Source organism: Elephas maximus, chromosome 20 (genome assembly GCF_024166365.1).
Source record: "Elephas maximus indicus isolate mEleMax1 chromosome 20, mEleMax1 primary haplotype, whole genome shotgun sequence".
NCBI lineage: Eukaryota > Metazoa > Chordata > Mammalia > Proboscidea > Elephantidae > Elephas > Elephas maximus.
In genome coordinates this window covers 10179112-10184630 of record NC_064838.1, presented here as the reverse complement: position 1 = coordinate 10184630, position 5519 = coordinate 10179112, and positions in this window count along the sequence as shown.

Below are 5519 nucleotides of genomic sequence, written 5' to 3'. Positions count from 1 at the left end.
CAGTTATTTTGGTGTGTAGAGTACCTCCTCCTTGGGGCTCTCTAGGACTTAAGTCTAGTTATAGATCTAGAAGCAAAAATGGGTAGTGAAAGTGGGTCCTGAGAATATTCAGCAATGTCTTGCAAGGCATCTGCTTCAGACAATGCCCCAGGCAACTCTCCAAGCACCGCCTCAGGCGATGCCTCAGACAAGGACTCTTCAGACACAGCTGGGTTCATCTCATCAGATGGGGGTAGAAGGGATGGTTTTATTAGGGAGTAATCTTTTTAATCTCTTCAGAGGGGAGTAAGAGGGTTGGTTCTGTTGGCAGAAGTTATTCAACAGCATTTAGGGGCTCAGTGTCCCCAGTTTCCTGATTATCTGCCCATGTGTCCCCATCCTAAGTTTCAGGATCCCATTTCTTCCCAATCAATGCCCTCACTTTAACTTCACACATCATTCAAGTTTGGGAATTCAGTTGGCATTGTAAGGATAAGATTGGGTTTGGTTTTCAGCAATATCAGGTCTGTTACTGTAAAAAATAAGGCTTTCTTTCAGATTTTCTGTGTGGTGCTTGAGATGGGACTCTGAAGCCCTGAGCTCATCGTTTTCTTTCTCCACTTTGTCTAGTGAAAGTAGGACCAACCAGCCAGCTTCATTATACCTCTGTTTGATAAATATGTTGAAAGATATCAGATAAGCAATCGCCTAGAGCTTTGTCTCTTACAAATATTTGATCCAATGGAGGCGATATTTTATGTATTTCTATTGCCCATCACACCATGGATTAACAGTGCCCCCTTTACTACTGGAAATAGAGTCACTAGTGCCTTTAAGTCTAGCCAGACTTGGGCACCAAGTCAGAAAACTCATCCTTAATGTTTCGTTCCTCTAGAACCAGTCTCGGTACCAAATGTCTTAGTCTGGGTTCTCTAGAGGAGCAAAGCCGGTGAAGCATATTTAGATACATATATAGAGAGAAATTTACTTCAAGGAAATGACTTGCACAATTTTGAGAAAATGGCTCATGCAGTTGTGGAGGCCGGCAAGTCCCAAATCCATAGGTCAGACAGCAAGTTGAAGACCTCTGCTGCTTGCAGGGGCTGACAAACCCAAAATCTGTAGGTCAGGTGGCAGACCAGAGACTTCTACAGGCTTACTTCCCAAGAAGGCAACGAGAAGAGTGCAGGGTCAAGAAAAAAGAGAGAGCTTTGCCGGAATATCAATTTATATGCTGGAGGCATGACACACCCTGAAGGAAACTCCCCTTTCAACTGATTGGCTGCTCACATCAGATCGCAATACAGAAGTTTGTTACATAGTGTCTGCCAGACCACTGGAAATCACAGCCCAGTCAAGTTGACATATAACCATCACGTTGACGTGACATTAACCATCAAAATGTCTTACATGTACCCCTGGGTACTTCCGCAGCACCTTGTGCTTCGTAATCGCAGCTCTCGTTGCCCATAATTAAATTGTCTGATTTGCTGTCTGTGTACCACCCTAAGCCCCCAGTGGACATCACCAGGTCACTGCCTTATTCTCTCTTTCTCCCTATCATTCAGCAACATGCCAGGCACATTCAATAAATAGTTGAGGAATAAGTGAAATAAATGTGAAAAATACATGTTAGGTGTCAGAAAATGAGCTAAGATGGTACTTTACAGAGTTGTTTGTTTGTTTGTTTTTAAAGTAACTATCTTTATAGGCAATGTATACCGTTGCTTACTATGCTACATTTTGTGTTGGTTGTTACATTTTACATTTCTTTGAAAGTGATACAGGCAAGTCATCTTTGCCACCTGTAACAAACACCTGTTCGGTGGAACTCTTCTCAGTGTTAGAGGATTTGAGAGCCTGGACAACTAAATCGTGCCTGTCTCTGATGGAGTCTTCAAAATCAAAAGAGGCAAAAGTAGTTGTCTATGGTTTTCCGACAAAGTATCTCCTTTGAAACATTTCTCTGTGAACCTAAGAGCCAACATATGTTGAGGGAAAATGATTACAGAATGATATATAATATGTATCACATAATCTACTTACGTAAAATTGTATAAATCTGTGGCTACGTATGTTTGTATGTACTGTGTGTAAAATAACAATGCTCATCAAAACAACAGTGGTTACCTCTGGGCTGCTATTGCAAGTGACCTTTACTCTCTTCTTTGTAATTTTTTACAGTGAATGGCTATCATTTTTACAAAAGCAATCCAGTTAATTTTCAAAGAAAAAATTTTTCCTCCAAAATTATCTCCTTTTAGCCTTAATTTTATTTAGCTTTCGCTGTGATTTTTTCCTTTTCTTTCTCGATATCCTGCTGTCTGGAAATGTTAAAACAATGCCCACCATACTATCACGACTCCTCACTGCTGCAGTCGGTTTCAGAATCCTATTTCTTGTTTGGGACACCCGCCATTAAAGCAAACAGGGTTTTTCAAGTGAAAATTAATGGTATTGCTCTGCCTTCCTCCTTATCGTAATAGGTATATGCATCATTTCCAGCTAGTGCCCTGCCTACCACTTATCAGACATTGGATCATTTGGTATAAATCCGTTTCCCTCATTAGTCTCTAATTTCCTATCATGCTTGTGTTCCCCATTACATTGAACAAAGTGGGGCTCAACAAACACTTGTTAAACTAAAACAGAAGGAACCATTACCCCAATAGATCCTATATGAGGAAAGGAGAAAAGGAGCAAGTTAGGAAGGAAAGAGAGGGAATGGAAATAAGGAAGGTAAATTCTAAGGGTTAGGGGTAAGGGCAGGAGGGAGATTAGCCTTGTGATTGTTCAGGTTGTGTACTAACCCAGTTGGGCTATGATTCTCAGTGGTTTGGCAGTTGTGATATAGTTGTATGATGATGTGATCACTTCCACTGTGAGATTTGATATAATGTGATCACCTCCATGATGGGATCTGCTGTGAGCAGTCAATCAGTTGAAAGGGATTTTCTTTGGGGTGTAGCCTGCATGCAATATAGGTGGGCTGTCTGGCAAGGCTCTCAGGCTTTTGCTTGCTCTGGATCCTACAGCTGGCTCTTGTTCTTCTGACCTCCAGTTCTTGGGACTTGAGCTAGCTGCCATCTTGCCTGCTGATCTTGGGATTCGTTGGTCTTTGCAGCCTGTGAGCCAGAGCCCTGCTATCTGACCTGCTGATCTTGGGTTTCCCAGCCCCTGCAGCTACGTGAATCAGAAGAAGCCTCCAGCCTGACCCATGGACTTGGGACGTTCCTGCCTTTACTACCTCGTGATCCATTTCTTTGATCTAAATCTCTCTGTGTTGTTGTTCGGTGCCGTCGAGCTGGTTCCGACTATAGTGACCCCAGGCACAACAGAATGAAACACTGCCCGGTCCTGAGCCATCCTTACAATCGTTGTTATGCTTGAGCTCATTGTGGCAGCCACTGTGTCAATCCACCTTGTTGAGGGTCTTCCTCTTTTTCTACTGACCCTGTGCTTTGCCAAGCATGATGTCCTTCTCCAGGGACTCATCCCTCCTGACAACATGTCCAAAGTATGTAAGACGTGGTCTTGCCATCCTTGCTTCTAAGGAGCATTCTGGTTGTACTTCTTCCAAGACAGATTCGTTCATTCTTTCAGCAGCCCACGGTATATTCAATATTCTTCGCCAACACCACGATTCAAAGGCATCAACTCTTCTTCAGTCTTCCTTGTTCATTCTCCAGCTTTCACAAGCATGTGATGTGATTGAAAATACCATGGCTTCGGTCAGGCGCACCTTAGTCTTCAAGGTGACATCTTTGCTCTTCAACACTTTAAAGAGGTGCTTTGCAGCAGATTTACCCAATGCAATGCATCTCTTGATTTCTCGACTGCTGCTTCCGTGGCTGTTGATTGTGGATCCAAGTAAAATGAAATCCTTGACAACTTCAATCTTTTTTCATAATGTTGCTCATTGGTCACCCACGTGTCTGTCAGCTTGTCGTACTGTGGGGGCTTGCGTGTTGCTGTGATGCTGGAAGATATTCCACTGGTATTCAAGGTTACCCATGGATGACAGGTTTCAGCTGAGGTTTCAGACTAAGACAGGGTAGAAGGAAGAACACGGCAGTCTACTTCTGAAGAGCATTAGCCACTGCAAACCTTATGAAATCTCTCTATATAGATATTTATATGCTTTACTGGTATTGCTTCTCTAGAGAACCCAGCCTAAGACATTTGGTACTGACAGTGGTTCTAGACAAACAAAACTATAAGGATGAGTTTTTTTTTCAAATTGGTTCTTGTCTTAGTCATCTAGTGCTGCTATAATAGAAATACCACAAGTGGATGACTTTGACAAAGAGAGATTTATCCTCTCACAGTCTGTAAGCTACAGTCCAAATTCAGGGCACCAGCTCCAGGGGAAGGCTTTCTCTCCCTGTCAGTTCTGGAGGAAGGTCCTTGTCATCAATCTTCCCATGATTGAGGAGCTTCTCAGAGCAGGCACCCTGGGTCCAAAGGACATGCTATTCTCCTGGCTCTTGTTTCTTGGTGGTATGAGGTCCCCCTATCTCTCTGCTCACTTCTCTCTTTTATATCTTGAAGAGATTGGTTTAAGACACAGCCTAATCTTATAAGTTGAGTCCTGCCTCATTAATATAACTGCCACTACTCCCATCTCATTAACATCGTAGAGGTAGGATTTGCAACACATAGGAAAATCACATCAGATGACAAAATGGTGGACAATCAAACAATACTGGGAATCATGGCCTAGCCAAATTGACATACATATTTTTGGGGGACACAATTCAATCTATGACAGTTTTCAAGCCTGGTTAGTTCCAAAGATATTGATGACTCTGCTTCCAGTAGTAAAGAGGGCATTGCTAATCCATGGCATGAGGTGGTACTAGAAATACACAAAATATCACCACCAATAGGTGAGGTATTGGCAAAAGGTGAGGCTCTGGGTGATCGCATGTTTGATATCTTACTACAATTTTGTCATAATGAGAAGTATAAGGAAGCTGGTTGGTTGGTTCTCCTTTTGCTAGACAAAGTGGTAAAAGAAAGAGATGAGCTCAGGGCTTAAGATTCAAAGCTCAAGCACCACGTAAATGAACACAAAGCTTCCACTTGCACCTTGAAAGCTTTATTTCTTGTAGTAACTGACCTGATGTTGCTGAAAACCAAACCCAGAGTTTTATCCTAAGAGTAGCTGAATTACAACGCCAACTGAATTCCCAACCTAGAGAGGTGTCTGAAGTTAAAGTGAGGGCATTGATTGGAAAAAATGGGATCCTGAAACTTGGGATGGGGACATATGGGCAGATAATCATGGACGGGGGACACTGGACCCCTAAATTCTGCCAACAGAACAAGCAGAACCAGCCCTCTCGCTCCCATCTGAAAAGATTACTCTGGCTTTGTCTCCTAAGCCACCCTCCCCAGTAAAACCATGAGCCCCTCCACTCCCATCTGATGAGATTAACCCAGCTGTGTCTAATGGAGCCTTTGTCTGAGTCATTGTTTGGGGCTTCACCTGAGGCAGATGCCTTATGAGACAATGCTGAGTGTTTTCAAAACACATC